Raw genomic sequence first — 20,085 nt, forward strand, 5'->3', positions numbered from 1 at the left:
GTCCCAATAAGAGATGACGGTATGGAGTGAAATTCTACAAACTCTGTGACAGTACCTCAGGGTACACTTACAGATTTAGGGTACGTGCACACTGCGGAATGGCGAAGGATAACCCTTTGTGCATTCCCAGCTGGCACCCGCCGGCGGACTGATGCGGGCGCATGTCTCTACCCGTGTCATAGACTCCATTCTATGCACGGGCGGATTCCATCGTCCATCCAAAGAATGAATACGTTGGACGGAGAGCGGAATCCGCCCGTGCATAGAATGGAGTCTATGACACGTGTGGAGACGTGCGCCTGCATCAGTCCGCCGGTGGGTGCCAGCTGAGGAATGCACAAAAGGTTATCTGTCGCGATTCCGCAGTGTGCACATACCCTTAGAGTGTATGTAGGAAGGGACACCCGAATCCAGCCCCCAGATGCCCCCTCCCCCCCCATCCTCGGAGTTAGTGGGAAGATCGTTCGGGAACTGATCTTTCCATTGCTGGATAAAGGTCACCACCTGTACGGGGATAACTTTTATACCAGCACCCCCTCTTCCGGTCCCTCGCTGCCCTGTAGCTTGCGGCACGATCCGAACAAATCAGAAGTAGTAATAGAGCCCTAATATTTAGCAGCCATGGAGCGGACCCAGCGCTTCTGGATATGAAGGACCCCCTATCACACCAGGACAACATTTTCCAGGCGACGTCCCCCACACAGGAGAACAGGAGACCCCAGAAGAAGTGCAGAGTGTGGTGTAACAGGGGGATCAGGAAGGACACCATTTTCCAGTGTGACACCTGTCCTGATCACCCCGGCTCTGCATACTGGATCGCTCCAAGGCGCACCACACGTCACTGGGGTTCTACATTATCTAAATTCTGTCCCTTATTCCTATTTCAGGGGTCACGTTGATCCAGGGATTATTCTGATCGCCATTATGGAGTCAGGAAGGAATTTTTCCCCAGTGATGAGGCTACTGTCGTCTGCCTCACGAGGGTTTTTTGCCTTCCTCTGGATCAACACAGGTTGAATTTGATGGACACCTGTCATTTCCAACCTTATAAACTAATAATTGGCCTAATACCCCCAAATAAATTAGAATGGTCCCTTTTCCCCAGCTAAGTAGGTATGGCTGCCATTCCCATTAGAGGATGCCATGATGCAATTACAAAGCCTCTGTGCGGCCAGGACAGTAGAAACCCCCCACAAGTGACCCCATTCTGGAAACTACACCCCATAAGGAATCTAAGAAGGGGGGCAGCGGGGATATGGCCCCCTGGTGACGGCCACATTTGGGACGTGAAAATGAAAAAAATTGTATTTTTTATTTTCTCGGCACATGTTCTACGTAAGTGCCCGTCACCAGTGGGGTCCATATGCTCACTGCACCCCTTGTTAGATTCCTTATGGGGTGTAGTTTCCAGAATGGGGTCACTTGTCGGGGGTTTCTACTGTCCTGGCAGCACAGGAGCTTTGTAATTGCGACATGGCCTCCATCCTCCATTCCAGCCTCTAAATGGCGCTCTGTCCCTTTGGTGACTTGCCCTGTGCCCATATGGCACATTATGCCCACATGTGGGGTATTTTCGTACTCAGGGGACACTACCCTACACGTTTTGTGTTCATTTTCTTTTTTAACCCCTTGTGGAAATGGAAAAAAATCAAGGCTAGACCAACATTTAGTGTAATTTTTGTAAAATTTTTACTCTAAATCATTAATCTTGTCATGTTTTTTCATTTTCACAAGGGGTTAAAAGATAAAAAAAATATTTAATGTGTAGAGCAATTTCCCCTGAGTACGGAAATACCCCACATGTGGACATAAAGCGCCATGCGGGTGCAGGGTAAGCCTCCGAAGGGAAGAAGCGCCATTTGGTTTTTGAAGGCTGGATTTGGATGGAATGGATTTTGAGGGGCCATGTTGCATTCAAAAGGCCCCTGTGTTGCCAAGACAGTTGAAACCCCCCACAAGTGACCCCATTATGGAAACTGCACCCCTCAAGGAATGTAACAAGGGGTGTAGTGAGCATATGGACCCCACTGGTGACGGACACAAATGTGGAACAATGTGGCGTGAAAATGAAATATTACATTTTTTACACTATAATGTTGGTTTAGCCTTGAATATATCATTTTCACAAGGGGTTAAAAGAGGAGAAAAAAAACAAAATGTGTAGCGCAATTTCCCCCGAGTCCGTAAATACCCCACATCTGGACATAAAGCGCCATGTGGGTGCAGGGTAAGCCTCCGAAGGGAAGGAGCACCATTTCGTTTTTGAAGGCTGGATTTGGATGGAATGGATTTTGAGGGGCCATGTTGCATTCAAAAGGCCTCTGTGTTGCCAAGACAGTTGAAACCCCCCACAAGTGACCCCATTATGGAAACTACACCCCTCAGGGAATGTAACAAGGGGTGTAGTGAGCATATGGACCCCACTGGTGACGGACACAAATGTGGAACAATGTGGCGTGAAAATGAAATATTACATTTTTTACACTATAATGTTGGTTTAGCCTTGAATATATCATTTTCACAAGGGGTTAAAAGAGGAGAAAAAAAACAAAATGTGTAGCGCAATTTCCCCCGAGTCCGTAAATACCCCACATCTGGACATAAAGCGCCATGTGGGTGCAGGGTAAGCCTCCGAAGGGAAGGAGCACCATTTCGTTTTTGAAGGCTGGATTTGGATGGAATGGATTTTGAGGGGCCATGTTGCATTCAAAAGGCCTCTGTGTTGCCAAGACAGTTGAAACCCCCCACAAGTGACCCCATTATGGAAACTACACCCCTCAGGGAATGTAACAAGGGGTGTAGTGAGCATATGGACCCCACTGGTGACGGGCACAAATGTGGAACAATGTGGCATGAAAATGAAATATTTCATTTTTTACACTATAATGTTGGTTTAGCCTTGAATTTATCATTTTCACAAGGGATTAAAAGAGAAAAAAACACACAATATGTGTAGAGCAATTTCCCCCGAGTCCGTAAATACCCCACATGTGGACATAAAGCGCCATGTGGGTGCAGGACAAGCCTCCGAAGGGAAGGAGCACCATTTGGATTTTGGAGGTTGGATTTGGCTAGAATGGATGATGAACGCCATGTCGCATTTACAGAGCCCTCGTGCTGCCAAAACACTGGAAACCCCCCACAAGTGACCCCATTCTGGAAACTGCACCCCTCAAGGAATCTAACAAGGGGTGCAGTGAGGATATGGACCCCTTGATGATGGGCACATTTGTGCCATGAAAGTGAAAAAATGAAATTTTTCCCTTTCACGTCACATTGTTCCACATTTGTGCCCGTCACCAGTGGGGTCCATATGCTCACTGCACCCCTTGTTAGATTCCTTGAGGGGTGTAGTTTCCAGAATGGAATCACTTGTGGGGGGTTTCCAGTGTCTTGGCAGCACGAGGGCTCTGTAAATGCGACATGGCCCTTGAAATCCTTTTCAGTGAAATTCAGCTTCCAAAAGCCAATTGGCGCTCCTTCCCTTTGGAGGCTCGACCTGCGCCCCCTTGGCACTCTATCGCCACATGTGGGGTATTTCTGTACTCGGGAGAAACTGCGCTACACATTTTTTGTCTTTTTTTGCCTCTTATCCATTTAAGAAAATGAAAAATTGAAGGCTAGAACAACGTTTTAGTGTAAAAAATAAATTTTTCTTTTTTCACGCCATATTGTTCGGAAAATCTGTGAAGCACCTGTGGGGTCCAGATGCTCACCGCACCCCTTGTTACATTCCTTGAGGGGTGTAGTTTTCTAAATGGTGTCCCTTTAGGGGTGTTTTTTAGGTTTTGGCACCCCAGAGCCTCTGCCAACCTGAAGTGGTACAGTCAAAAATGACCAAATATAACGGAGGCGTTGAAATTCACTAGGCGCTCCCTTATATCTGAGGCTTGTGGTTGCGTCAAATAGCGCAATAGGGCCACATATGGGGTATTTCTATAAACTGCAGAAACGGGGCAATAATTATTGGGGTGCATTTCTCTGGTAATAGGTTTATAATTATGAAAAATATTGGATTACAATAAAATCTCTGCACAGAAAATTAAAATTTTCAAATTCCTTACACACTTAGCTTTTATTTCTGTGACTCCCCTAAAGGGTTAAAACACTTTCTGGATATGCTTTTGCAGAGTTTGGGGGGTGCAGTTTCTGAAATGGGGTGCTTTGTGGGGCTTTCTAACATACAGGCCCCTCAAATACACTTTAAACCTGAACAGGTCCCTAAAAATATCTGATTTTGAAATTTTACTGAAAATTTGGAAATTTGCTGCTAATGTTTTAAGCTTCCTATCGTCTAAAAAAAATGAAAGATAGTTTAATAAATGCTGCCAACATAAAGTAGACATGTTGCTAATGCTATTTAATATATAATTTATGTGGTATAACCACTTTCTGTATACGCAAAGAAGTTTCAAAGTTGGAAAAATGCATTTTTTCACATTTTTTCACATTATTTGGTTTTTTTTCATAAAGATTTGTTATGAGTATCGACTCCAATTTACCAGAAATGTAAAGTACAATATGTCACGAGAAAACAATCTCAGAATCAGCCGGATAGGTAAAAGCATCCCGAAGTTATTAATGACTAAAGTGACACTGGTCATATTCATAAAATTTGTCTCTGTCATTAAGGCCATTTCAGGCTCTGTCCTTAAGGGGTTAAAATTCTATGTTGTGCATACTTAGCTTTTAATTCAGGTGTTGTGTAAATGCATTTACCTTTAATTGAAGGCATTTTTTAGTGGAAGAAAACTATTTAGTGACCTCTATGGCTATTTTAACTTCTGATTTTCTGATGTGGCACTTTTTATATTTTTATTGAAATGTTTTTGATTTTGGTGTTTATACTATAACTTGTTTCTTTATTTTAAACCAGTGTCTCTGAAGAACAAACAATACATTAAAAACGTAATAGAGTTTGCCCCACTTATCCCCCTTTAGTCATAAACTTTATAAACTGTCAAACCTTGTCTAACTAACAGAAACTAATCACTGTAAAGCAGTTTTAGGTTACATTTGAGAAACATATATACATTGGGGCATAACTGTGTGTCAAAGTACTTTATCATTTATTCCATCAGTGAACAAACCTGTAAGCCTGTAGTCGATATGTTAAATCAGATAAGATACAAATTCCCTTTGATCTCAAGAAAAGGTCTTTCACGATGGCAGAGGTGTCTAATAAACGGTAATCCATTGACCTGAACTATTGAAGATGTTTACACAGCTTAACTTCAAAGTGGCCCAACACACCCTTATTTAGTACAGTTCATTCTACTAAATACTGGATATAAACCAAGAAATAGGGAATATGAAAGTAAATCAATATCTAAAGATTATCTCATGTATCAAGGGCTTATTTTTCTCAGGGAATCATATTGTCAAGTACTACTCCTTTTTAGCATGATGCTTGTCTTATTATTGTGACGTATTTTAAGTAAGCTTTAAATAAAAATAAACTAGTGTAGATACATATAACAATGCTTCCCCATCATTCCCTGAGCTGCTGCCTTTCTATAGGATTAAAGAGACTATGCTGGATTAGAAAAAGCTAAGCAACGCACCAAATGGCTTACCTTTGCATTATTTACCACTTTTGACCATACCAAGTTTATGAGGTGAGGATACCCATTTAAAGTGGTTGTCTAGGATTAGAAAATATCCTTCAAAAACAGCACCATCCATGTCTTCAGGTTGTGTGTGGTATTGCAGTTAAGCTCCATAGCTTAACTCCCTTCCATAGAACTAAAATGCAAAACCACACTGAAACTCAGGAAGAAATCAGTCATGTTGTTCTAAACCTGGACAACTCACTGGATAACAAATAATTATATAGTTTTGGAAAAAAAAACTGTTTTGTGGTGGTCCAAGACATCGCAAATCAAATTATGCCATTCCTTCTTATACAGTTAATAATAATAATAATAATAATAATAATAATAATAATAATAATAATAATAAGTTTGTTTCATCATAAAGTCCATTCCACCCTCGCTGGTCTGTGTGGTGGTAGAACTCTATTTGCTAAATGGTGGCAGCATTGGTGTCCCTGTCTGTGTAGACTATTTTCGATATGTGTTTTGCTCAAATTGTAATCTGACTGAGGTGCGAATATACAGATGTAGCAATCCTTACCATGAACATGTTAACGCATTCAACTGTGGAAAAGTGTTTACTAGAGATGAGCGAAAAGTAAAATATTTCATAATTCGAAATTTGATTTGAAAAGCTCCCGATATTCACATTTTTGAAGGAATATCGAATCCCATTATAGTCTATTCGAGAAAAATACTTGGGACCTGGAAATTGATATTCAACCACTAGGAGGTCACCAAATGCACAATGAAACCTCAGGAAATGATGCCAAAAGCTCTGGAATACATATGGGACAGCTGGGGAAGCATGCCTGGGTGCATCTAACATAAGTGATGAGCGAACATCCCAATGTTCGGTTTGGATCCTGAACATGAACAAAAAAATGTTTGTGATTGTTTCGCGTTTGTCGAATATTCAGGAACAAATTACAAACGTTAAGTAGAAGCGTACATTTCGGTCTAGCGGTACTCACTTGCGTACGTATCAGGTGCAGTGTAAAATATCTGTATGAAAAACAGCTGTATACCGGATACATAATTGTTTTTTACAATAATAAAATGAAAGATCTGTTCAACTCCTTTACAGGACATAGACTGCGCAAATCAGTAGTAGCAAGATAACAGGAATTGTACCGCAATCACAGTATACAGCCGTATACCGGACATATACAGTAATTGTTTTTTACAATAATAAAATGAAAGAGCCGTTCACCTCCTTTACAGGATTCAGACTGCACAAATCAGTAGTAGCAAGATAAGAGTTATTATCCCCAATCACATACAGCCGTAAACACTATCTGTAGATGTCTGAACACACTGCCTGTCTCACACCAGCTTCTAAATATATGGTTTTATACTTTTAGCCCTAAAAGGGGCTTTTGGGGGTACCTTCCTACCTAACTTCACCTAAAAACTTTTTCTCCCTGGTATACAGTATGTCCCTCTTTAGCTTCAACCAGCAAGTGACATGAATCTAAAATCCACTATTATCATAATTAGGAGGTGACATAGTTTAGCCAGCCAATCAAAGTTAGAGTTTTTTGTTGTTTATTTTTTTAAGTCCTGCCCATTTCTAGTTTCTGCCCCTCCCCCCTGCATATTTATTGCCTGGTGGGGGTGGGGTGGGAGGGCAAATCAAATTTTTACTGCATTATCGTTCGAATATTCGAATGTAATCGAATAGCGTGAATAGCGTATATTTCGATCGAATACTATTTGTTTATTACTAGTGTTTACCTTTCATAGTTGCACTCAGATCATAAACATGAAGAGGGTCTAATGATACACCTGCACTGGACATAACAGTGTCAATTTTTAGTTTTGCCAAGAGTGCCACTATATAAATACAGAACAGTACATAATTTTATATGGTTATATTTTATGTCTCGTGTTTAAAAAATTGCCCATTTTTATTGCTATTATTTATCTTCAAACTGCAGACAGTGTAAAATTATTATAAATGAACTTTATTTGAGACAGAAAAATAAATTGCAGCTTATTGACCTTGAACATTTTGCATTGTGTAAAATGTCATAGAATAATTCATAGTCCTGTCTAAAAGCTAGTGTATTTCATGAATTATACCAAACCCAATCAAGTAAAGAATTAATTGAAATGTAAAATGTTCAAAATTTCAGGCAGTATAACAGTTATAAATCACTGATTGGCCATGTTTACACATCGTCAAAAATTGAGAAAAGGCGCCCGATTTAGATTTTTAAAATAACGTCCGTTTTTGCTGCGATTTAACTGACTGCAAAGGCAATGCATTGAAGTCAAAGAGAAGACGGACATCCAATGCACACAATGTATTGAATAACGGATGCTTTTGCTGTGAAAGGGAAAATAATGAACATGATCATTATTTTCATCCGCCTTTTGCAAACAGTGGACATTTTTTATTAGTTGTTCACACACAGTTTTTCTTTTGTCACCGTTCTTCTCAGTTTTTACAATTAAAAATCAATCAATCAAATCAATGGACTTTTCAATTAAGCCACAGCCAAAGGGCAATTAGTAACCCCAAACTAGAATAATGTACAAACACCAGCCATTGCACTAAAGGGAGGCCAGGCTGCTTATTAATGTCTGTTATTTTAGACTCAAAATGACGGACTTCATTTTCAACGGAGCTGGAAAAAATGTGTGAACATCAGCAGATTTTTTAAAAATCTTTTTCATCTTTAGAAATCCCTCCCAATCACCCTTCCTCCATCAGTCTCACATATCTACTGAGCTTTGTGCTGTTTGCCTTTTAGTAACGTATTACCAATCATTTCACATGTGGAAGCCACACAGTTACTGTATGTCAGTTTAGACTCCACTAGAAGTTATACCTATAGAACCAGGTGGTACAAGTAAAAAAAATACTAAGCCCTGTACACTTGTAATATACAGCAACTATTCCTGTCTCTTTAAGAGAGAAGCAGGTGGGACAGGAAACAGGAAATAGGAAGTATTGGTTGCTAAGAACTAGGAATAAACAGGAGATAACAGAACTAATCATCTTTCCCCCATCTTGCTATACCCCTCCATCTAATTTGTCAATCACAATCAATGGCTGCATTCTGTTCCCTGTCCTCCAAGTGTCTCCCTCCCTGTATGACTCTGGAATCAAGGGTGCTTTAAAAATAAATTAATGCTACAAATAATAATTTATTTATTTGTGGAAATATGAATAAAGGAAGCTACTGTTTAATTTACTGGTGACAAGGATGGGATGAAATCCAACAGTAACTTCCTTAATTCATATATCACAGGAAGATAACACCTTGCTTGCCACAGGTTAATGGAGTTGTTGAAAGAATTATGCACACCTTAGGAAACAAAGCAGCCACTCTGAAGTACATACCGCTGAAGCAGGTCCTGTACAAATTTCTGCGCAACTCTAGAAGTATGCCCCATTCAACAACTAATGCTGCTCTGCCTCAGTTCCTGTTTAGCTGAACTCCTATATGTATTCCTGATGTGGCTACCCAAGCCCAAAAAGCTGAGTCAACCATTAGACCAACAGTCTTACATAACAAGAACAAAATAAGCGTTATGCAAATAAGAGACAACACGTGCAGCCCTTTACTACTCAGAAGGGTGATAATGTTGTTGTTCATCCAAAGCAAAACTATAAGACCTCTCCAGTGTATGACCCAGACGGCTATTATGAAATGGTCAAGAAAGCAAGCATGGTCACAGGTGCTCGAGACTGACACTCCATAACCCAGAATTCCTCACATTTAAAAGCTACAGTAACATATTTGACAAACTCTCTCAGACTAATGGAGCTGCTGGTGTCCAGATATGAAGAAAGAAAGTTACTGTTGGATTTCATCCCTGACTCCTATTCCTTCATGAAGACATTACAACACTGACTCCCTGTATAAACATGGTTTTGTTCTATATGTTCTTTAAAAATACCTTTATCATCTTTGGAACAAACTTAGCCTTGAAACTATCACTAATCAGTATCTGCTGGTGCTTTTTATGTATCTGTTCCCTGTTTTGCAACAGCTGGAGATATGAAGACTCCCCATCTCAGAGGAAGAAGTTAAGTTGTGTTTCTTGGAATATGATGACACAAAAATGATTATTATTTTTCATAAAACATTGTTTTATCCAGTAGGGAAAAGAGATGAGCAAATCTTGAGCATGCTCAGATTAGTCTGAACCCGAACACTTTGCAATTCCTTACCTGTGGCTGAAGTTGAACGCAGCCTTTGGCTACTGTTCACACATAGGGGGAGATTTCTCAAAGGGTGTAAAATTTAGACTGGTGTAAACTTCCTACAGCAACCAATCACAGCTCAGCTTCCAGCTCTGGTGAAAGAAAAGAGGAGCTGTGATTGGTTGCTGTGGCAAGTTTGCACCAGTCTAAATTTTACACCCTTTGAGAAATCTCCCCCATTGTCTTTTCATCAGTCTTTTGGTCAGTGTTTTCTCGGTCAAAATTAGGATTAGTTCTGGTGGATTGAAAACGCAGAAGTTGTGCAAATCTTCCTATTATAATTTTGCCTGGTCAACACCACTTCTGATTTTGATTAAAAAAAAGACTACCAAAATATATACAGAAACACTATATGTAAACATATGTTATCCATGCAGCCATAGGGCTGCATGCAACTTTTTCAGCAAGCAATAATCAACTAGAGATTTTTTAGGTTTGGACAAACCTGAATATGCTCGAGATTTGCTCATCTGTTGTAAAAAGGAAGGTAGATAGATAATTAAATGATTTCTTCCATTGTAGTGTCGACCTTTGATTTAGGTACAGGGATCATGTGTTACTTTTTCACAGAGATATATTCCAGACTCAGTCCATATATTACCAGGATCCCTTTTCTAGAAATTGGTCTAATTGGGTTTAATACAGTATTTCCTGTACTTAACTTTACACTGAAAGGATTGCCAACCCTACTAGTCCTCTGCTCTTCTTTACTGAAGCGAGATAGCATCTTAATGATGGGTAATTGTCCATGTCATCTGCTTTTTGTTTTTACTGTTAACCTTGTTTAGTGTGGTATCTTTTGTTGATCTTAAGCTATAAATTAATAACCAGTTCATAATTGGACACATTATGACCAAGTGAAACATATAATCTAGCACTTGCCTCTGGTTATTATTAAATATCTTTTGAAGTTGTACCTTTCCTTCCTTTGAAAACAGATGTCTATAGAAGAATAAGACATCTTTCTCTTAACTTTGTCTGAAATTTTTAACTCAAAGGTTTCTAGATTTGCCTTTTTATATGTGAAAATGCACTAAATGGGAGGGATTTATTAAGACCGATGTAGATGTATACCAGTGTTACCTTACTTCCATCTCCAATTCCCCACACCAGATTTATTGACAGGTGCAGATTCATTGAATCTGAACTGCCAAATCTGGTGTAAATTTGTCGGATATACTAAATTGTGCAGTCTTTCACCATGATTTACAACTGTCCTCTCTGCTCCTTGTAATGCCCCCCTGTAAATCTGCAAAAAAAGTTCTTAAGCAAAACTGCATACTATTGTGGGGATGATAAATCCCCCCCCCTCCACACACACACACACACACACACGCACATGCACACACACACGCACACAAAGCGTTAATGTCATACAAAAAAAAAAAAAAAACTGTCATAATATAGAGACAGGTCAAGTGTTTCTTTGGTCAGGGTTTAGGTACTGAGACCCTCACCCATCGCTATAACAAGGCATGAGAAGTGCTCATCTAAACGCTTATTTCTCTCCTTACTGCAGGACAAAGATTGTATACAAGTATATTTAGCCTGTCTTATACAAGGAGGAAAGAGATACAGACAGAAGCACTTCATTCATTAGTTGTAAAGGTGCATTTCTCAATTTCTTACCCTGCACCAGATTTACCAAAATTGTCACAAAATACTACTGGTTTCCAAATTCTAGATTCATTTGTGTTGATGTTATGTTAATAATTCTTTGCTTTTTACTTTCCATAACAATCACCATATTCTCACCTCTATAACCTGTTTTAACATTACCATTCATGGAGCAGTATAATGGCTCATTTTCTGCAATGTAATATAGAATTCTTATAAGTGCCAGTTTGGGGTGGATGGGACATTTTATTTGCTTTTCATTCTATTTTATCTGTTATGATTAAAAATCAACAATTATTGCAATTAAATTTTTTTGTTGACTCCAATCCAACCATCCATCACCTCTACCAACCACAAAGCATTATTCTAGTTGCTTTGTTTCCAATGTCCTCAATGTCCTATACAGATGGATTACATTGAACAGCATACATCATTAGAGTTTTTCCCCTTTAAAATAGCAATCATTTGATAATAAAGGCCACAAATAATGGTAATTATGGTAATGGTATTAACTACAGCTGTTATTAATTAAAAGACGGGTATCCTTTTGATGTCGCCCCCTTGTGTGAACATAGCCTAAGTCTGTAATTTTTGATTACTAAACCATTCATAAAACCTAAGGGTCCTATTACATGGGCCGACTATTGCCCAGTCATTTTATTAAACGAGTGTTGATATGCTAGATTTGCGCTCGTTTACTGGACCTACAGTACTAGACAGCCCAATAATTAGGCAGTAAAAGCTGCATGGACATCATTAGAGATGTCCATGCAACCCTTGCCCAAACACCTGATACCTTAACTCTCCCAGCTCCTGGTTTTCTCTTCTGTGCACTGCAGCTTCCCAGTCCTGGCAGCAGCAGTGTCTAAGCAGCCTGTCAGCTCAGACAACCACAGGAGGGGATCGCCGCAGCCTGTGATTGGCTGTGCGGCCTTTCAGCTGACAGGCCACTGAGACGCCACAGATGGCTGGAACGGGAAGCTGCAGAGCACAGAAGAGAAGACTAGGAGCAGGGAGAGGTAAGGTATGAGGTGTTTGGGTAATTGTCAGCCGTCGACTGTGCTATTACACGTAGTGATGCACGGTCGGCATGCAAAGATTTTAGGTCGAAGCCTAAACCAATGATCAGACGCTAATTATTTCATCAGCTGATGGTTGTTTCTATTACACGGAACGATAATCGCCCGAATTGTCCCATTTCGGCTAATTATCGCTCTTTATGTTAGGGCCCTAAGACTACACCAAGTATATCCTTCTAAAGTTTTGGGAAATCATAATCCTATCTAGGTTTGGCATTAAAAGTGGCATGCTTAGAGGCTAATCACTAAGTATGAAAAACTATAAAATAAGTAGTCTGTTACGATACTGATTAGTGTTTATTTTATTCCCCCCCCCCCCCCTTCACTGTGAAGATATTTTGCTTAGGATTTCCTGATGCAATACAGATACTGGAACAGCACTTTGCTTGTGTAGAAGGTTTGAAAAATGTCTTCGAATAAGTAACTTGTCAGAAGTGGGTGTGAAGGAATGTAAGTGGTCTTTTCTTTGGCAGACATGCTGTGGTTTCTTTTTACTTCCTCTAGATGCTTTGATGGTAAGTTGAAAAAGCTAGTTCATAGAGAAATATTTCAACGACTGTTTTATTGCTACACATAGAGTTTTATTGCTACACATGGCCATCTAGTGGACATTAGAAGGTTTGCATTTTTATATTCATGCACACATTGCAGTAAAGAGAAAAATGAGTATATATTCACAAGGGCAATAGAATGTGCAGAGGAAGCAGTTGCACCAAGTTCCTGGCATCTGACAAGCAACTCTTGTATAGACAAGAGGAGACCATAATAATAAATAATGAATGGTGCACAGTAGGTGAGGACCCTGTTTTGGGATTTGCACTGGGTTTTAGGAGCTTCAAGTTGTCATACAAAATAACAACCAGCAACAGCACAGAATAATCTTATAATAAATATACAGGTGCATGCCTTACCAGACTGTAGCATGCAAAAATACAGGTAGAGAAAAAGCACCACATTCTTTAATTCACACCAACACCATCTCAGCATTTATGCAGCCTTTCTGAAGCAGTGACATAGTGCATGAATACCAAGAAGTACATATGTGATATATGCATAAATTCATTTCAAGTAATAGGATATGTCATTTTGAAGTCAAATAAAATGAGTCCTTTTGAAATCATGGGTGTCATTGCAAAATAATGGATGTGAACCTAGCCCACGAGCAAACATAATTAACTAAACAATAATTTAATGAATTAGGCTTTTTTTCCCAAAATGTCTTTTTTACATGAAAACATCAGTCTTTTAATAATGATGGATTATTTTCCCATAAGAAAGACATTGTGGGAACATAGCCATATAGTGAAATACCTGATTAATTAATTGTCTGTGATACAAGGGTACTGAATAAAATTGTGTGCATCACTTTAGGTCAACACATACCAGCATTTATAGATCAATTGCATCTGGGAGCATGAAGACATCTTGAAGACAGTTTACATGAGACAGTCATTATAGGGTATAACAAGCATAGAAGCACTAAACTGACACATTACAGTGTCAGGAACTAATGTCAAGGTGGCAACTAGTTACATAGATGGCTTATAATATTATGAGAGATTACATAATTGACATAATTGGACATAACTTGGCTAATAATAAAGAAAGGGCAAACTAAAATACCCATATAAACATGTATTATTTTATTTAAAGAGAATGTACCATCAGGTACATCCCCTTTAATGTGACCCACGGATAGAACATCGCCGTCATGGGGAAGCCGGTGCCGCGGTCCGTTTTTTGAAACGCAGCTTGGTTTCCATGTACAGCACCGTTCTATCCACGGGTATCGAGCTGAAGCACTGGAGGCGGGTTGTCCTGCCCCCAGTGGGAGGAAATTCTCTCCCCTCTATGACACGGCTCCTTTAGAATCAGTGGAGCCGTGTCATAGAGGGGCGGGGGTTTCCTCCCACTAAGGGCGGGCCGGCCTGCCTTCAGTGCTTCAGCCCCGGCCTGGTACCTGTGGATAGAATGGCGCAGTACATGGGAATGGACAGTGGCACCAGCTTCCCCATGACGGCACCATTCTATCCATGGGTCACATTAAAGAGGATGTACCTGATACCTGTACATTCTCTTTAAGAAAAAAAAAAAAAGCAGTGACAGTGGAAGAAAACACACTCCAATGCTATGTTCCCACAACATTTTTTCCTGTACATTTATTAATTTTTAAAACAATGTCTGTCATTTTGAGGTCAAAATTATGTCCGCTATTGTACATTTTGGCCACCCGTCAGGGCAATGCAGCTGTTGATACATCATTATAGTTTCAGCAGACTAATTGTCCTTTGGCTGTGTCCTTATAATAACAGGCAGGAAAGTTGAGACCGCAAGCTAAGGGTTAGCATGCAGGGGCTCCAAAGGTGGAGACAGGACAGGGGCAGGGATTTATAAGAAAGTGCTTGGTTAATACAGCCAAGGGCCTACTGGTCCCTAAAATCTGCAAGAGCCAAGGCACACACACCCTAGGAGGTGGGGACACGCACGACAGCCCAAACAGAATGCAGTAGGAGAGCAGACAATTAAGGTGTCCAGGGTAGGGGCAAAGAAACAGTGGCACTGGGCCCCTGCATGTGGGCTCCAGAGTCTGCACAGAATAGCCAGTGGGGAGAGCGGTTGTTGTGGCGGCCCAGAGCACTGACATGAACAACTAAAAAATAACATCCATTTTTTACATAAGACGTTTACGAATATTTGTTATGAATATTATTTTGACGTCCGCACAGATAAAATCTAACAATTAATACACTGTGTGCATTGGGTGACCGTAATTCCATTGACTTCAATGCATTGTATTGAGGTCAGTAGCGTAATTTTTGTGGGGGCAGAGGGGGCAGCAGCTCCTGGGCCCACACAGGCAGGTGGCCCACTGAAGATTTGGCCAGTTAATGCTGTCCACAAAAGCTATTGCTTTTGAAGACAGACTTAAATGTCTATTGGCTGTAGGTGGCACCTGGCCAGCAAACAGTGCTCCTGGAGGGCCAACAGTGCTACTGAATGTTGTGCTGACCATTTAGCTGTATGCGCTTGTATGCGAGGAGAACATGCAGCAAGACGATTGACAAGGCAAGGAGAGCATTGGCTCTCCACCCTGCCAATCACTGTTGTGGCCACAAGAGGCTGTTCCCTCCCTTAGAGCTGTGGAACATGAGTGATGTCATTCGTGCGCTCACAGAGCAGGGAGAGAATTGACATGAAAAGACTACAGTACTGCAACCACACAGCAGGTAAGTATGGCTTTTTTTCCTTAGTTATAGAGGAGGAGACCTATGTGGGTGGGTGGGGCTAACTTCTGGGAAGGATGTTATCTATGAGGGTTGGGGTATGGGATGTGCTGGCTAACTGAAAAGGGGGTACTTAATTTGGAGGTACAGTCTACTCACAGTGGTGGTGAGGGGTGTCTAACCACCTGGATTACCAGGGAGATTACTGCTGGGGGAGGGGGAGGCTGCATGGGGAATACATACCAGAGGGATTGCCTACATGAGTTGGTGCTGGTGGGGATGCCTACATGGAGGATGCTACCTTTTTGGGACACAGAGGGACTTAACTACTACATGGAAGCAGAGGGAAATTGGAAATTATTACTACATTGGGGCACAGAAGGCCTAACTACCATATGGATGCACAGAGAAACTGAATTTAAACATGAAGGTACAGAGCGGCCTTACTACTATATGAGGGTGCACAGGGAGGGTCTATCTTCAATATGGAGCATCAAGGGGGGGATAATCTACTATGTTAGGGTATAGATGGTGGCCTTTTTACTATATGAGAGCATAGAGGGACCCTGCAAACTAAACAAGGGCTAAAATTGGGTCTAAATACTACATGGAGGCATAAATTGGATGCTCTAATATACCCTGTACACCATGATTATCGGTGCTGATTTCTCCTACATTTTAATGTATTGCCATGTATTGTTTTTATGGATTAATAAAGTAGATATTTCATTTAGTTATGTTGCCGTCGTCTGGCTTTTTTGCATATATAATATTTAATATAGTTGCCTTGAACTGCATGGGACTATTTATTGTTAGTACCCAGCATTTGTACTATACATTTACCCTACTGGTACTGCGGGAAAACCCTTCGGATTTTGCTAATTTGGTTATAGACCATCAGCTAGTGTAGTCCTAATGCTGCCCAATAGGTATTAGATAGATACTGTATAAGATAAAGAGATAGAAGAATGGATGAAAGGCTAATTAGAAAACAAAAACAGTGCTATAGATTCCTCTATGTTGTGTGTGGTATCACAACTTTGTTCCATTCTTTTTTAGTGGAACTGAGCTGCACTATCACATCAAAGCTTTGGAGGAGAGTGGCGCTGTTCCTGGAAAAATGCAGCAATATTTTTGCAAAGCTTGATAGCCCCTTTGATTTTTACATGGTTATATATGTGAAATGTAGAAAGTATTTTCTGAGACTTACTCGCCCCCCCCCCCCCCCCCCCCAGGCTGAACCCTTAGCTACGCCCCTGATTGAGGTCAATGAAAATGCAGCAATAAGGGATGTCTTTATAAACTTAGTATGAACATAGCCCAATGAAGACTTCAGACATACAAACAAGCACTCCTTAAAGTGACTCTGTACCCACAATCTGACCCCCCCCTCTCCAAAACCACTTGTACATTCGGAGAGCTGCTTTTAATCCAAGATCTGTCCTGGGGTCCGTTTGGCAGGTGATGCAGTTATTGTCCTAAAAAACAACTTTTAAACTTGCAGCCCTGTGCCCAATGGGCGTAGCCTAGAATGTGTATGCATTAGGCTGGCACACCCTCTCTGTTCCTTCTCCCAACCCTCTTCATCATTAGGAATGCTCCAGGCAGATTGTCTCCTATTCCCCATCTGTGTCAGCCCAGCACATGAGCTGGATCGTTAAGACACCTGCGCAATGTTCAGCATGGAGAAAATGTTCCAGTGGCATTCCTAGAGGGTGGGGAGGAGGGACGGAGGGGTGGTGCAAAGTTATTAGATATTCTAAGCCATGCCCATTGGGGATGGGGCTGCAAGTTTAAAAGTTGTTTTTTAGGACAATAACCTGCCAAACGGACCCCAGGACAGATGTTGGATTAAATTGAAGGTACAAGTGGTTTGGGAGGGTCAGAATGTGGGTACAGAGTCTCTTTAAACTTTGCCAAACCGGATTACTCCACTTCTCTCATGTATTTTCTGTCTCACAACCCAAGGCAACTTTTTTACACCTTGAACTCCCTTCCCCTGCTGTCACCCCAACATCTCTTATCACCGCTGAGGATTTTGTAACACAAATGTCAAACACAGGATTGACAGCATCAGGGAAAGCTTTAGCATCCAATCTCCTCAAGCCATCTTCATGTCTGTTATGTGCTCTTTCCCTCCACAATCACAGAAGAAAAGTTCTCCAAACTATTCTCCACATTATACATCACCACATGCACATCCCACTTTATCCCCAACCCTACAGCAGCACTTAATCAGTACTTCAATCTATTGGTAACCACTGGCATATTTTATTCTTCATACAAACACGCAACTATCACACCCATTCTCAAAAGCCATTCATCAACCCATCCTCCTTGTCCAGCCCCAGGCCCATCTTACTGTTCCACTTTGCTTTAAAATGTTTTGAACAATATATCTACCCTGAGGCTATGCAAAAATGTAGAGGAGACAGCACATCCAAAGAAAATCTTCACTTTCATCATACAAGTGCAACATTTCGGCTTATACAACCAGCCTTTCTCAATCAGTGATACACAATACTCACAAGTGCCCAGTATAAATACATGTGTGCATAATCAATGATGTTCAATCAATTAATTAAAGGGGTTGGCCACTTTATAGTAAAATAGGTCAGTACAAAGTATTAGTAAGTGTGCTCAATGTATGTACTGACTGCAGCTCCCTGTGTACCTCATAGAGCTAAAATCAGACTCCCCTTCACCAGGCTGGGCTGCCGTGCTCTGTTTTGTTTCAGTCCACAAAATGGCTGACATGGAGGAGCATGTGACCATGCCCTGTCCACTCTGTTCTCCATAGACATATACAGACTCAGTGGTGGACACTGGGGGGCGGGGCCTGGTCACATGCTCCTCCATGTCGGTCATCTTATGGACCAAAACACCACAGAGCAGGGCAGCACAGCATGGAAGAGGGGAGTCTGATATTAGCTCTATGAGGTACACAGGGAGCTGCTGTCAGTATATATAGTGAGTACACTTGCTGAAACTGTATACTGAGCAATTTTACTATAAAGTGGCCAACGTAAACAGAGTAAAAAAAGATATCAAAACACATCTGATGTAATATGTACAATGCACAGTGTGTCATGGTGCAAAACTAATCAGTGATCATAAGCATTCCAAGTGCAGTGTGTATGTAGGTCATGTCCCTAGTATTAATGAGGCATGTAAAAATGTGTATGATACATGTGCAGGTAATCAAAATCATAAATAAACAATCAATCAGGTAACACATACACAACGCCGGTGTCAGTGAATCCACATGGAAGATGACGAGTCCGGAAGCGCCTGCGCTGCCTGCCGATGACGTCACACAACGCACGCCACTAGGAAACGCCGCCAATCCAGTCACATGACCGGGACCAATGTCACGTGACGGCCGCGCTCCAAAGCGCATGCGCAGTGCACCAATCAACGAACAAAGGCGCAGACCCATCCAGGATAGTCATCATCGAAGACGCCGCCATGATGGAAAAGGGCAGTTTGCCCTTCCATCATGAAAAGGTCCTAGAATATATTAGATGAACATATAAAGCAACTAGTAACTAACTTGGAAAAAGGGGGCATATGGGCAAAGGAAATGGGTTGGAAACATGGAAGTGAGACCAATATATGTACAATATAGCTGATACCATATCCAAGGAGAAAATATATAGATATATTTTATATATATATATATATATATATATATATATATATATATATATATATAGATAGATAGATAGATAGAAATATTGGCGAAGGACCGACCCGGAGTACATAGGAGGCTTAGCAGGGCCAAAAAGTGCCTGATTCGTGTACCTATAATGGGTCGCTAGACCCCCAGGGTTATGAGTGGGGGAGCCAACCAAGGGCATATAGAAATGTCACAATACTCTTTAAGCACCGCAACCGTCAATGCCCAAGGTACCAACTTCAGGGCACCACACTTCGTGCACGTGTCCTGGGTCGGTAATATGGCTCAACCCCCCTCAGAGAGCCCAATCGTCGCCCTTCCGGCACAGGTACACCCTGAGGCTATGTTCACACTACATAAAACAACGGCCGTAGTTTTCACCGCAAAACTACGGCCGTTGTTTTGAGGATGGTACGATACAGCAATTTATACGAACTATGGTCGTACAATGCACACTGTGTATAAGAACTACGGACGTAGTTCGTACGGACCCGCGAAAAATGAACATGACATTTATTTGCGGCCGGTAATGTTACAACTACGGCCGTGGATTTCAATGCGGCTGCACACATAAAATGTATTTCGGCCAAATTAAACTTGATTTTAATGTAAAAAATTTACTGAGTGGTTTATTCGGCTAGTCGCAGTGTTTCAATTAAACAACGGCCGTAGT

Source organism: Dendropsophus ebraccatus, chromosome 1 (genome assembly GCF_027789765.1).
Source record: "Dendropsophus ebraccatus isolate aDenEbr1 chromosome 1, aDenEbr1.pat, whole genome shotgun sequence".
In the NCBI taxonomy this organism is placed as follows: Eukaryota; Metazoa; Chordata; class Amphibia; order Anura; family Hylidae; genus Dendropsophus; species Dendropsophus ebraccatus.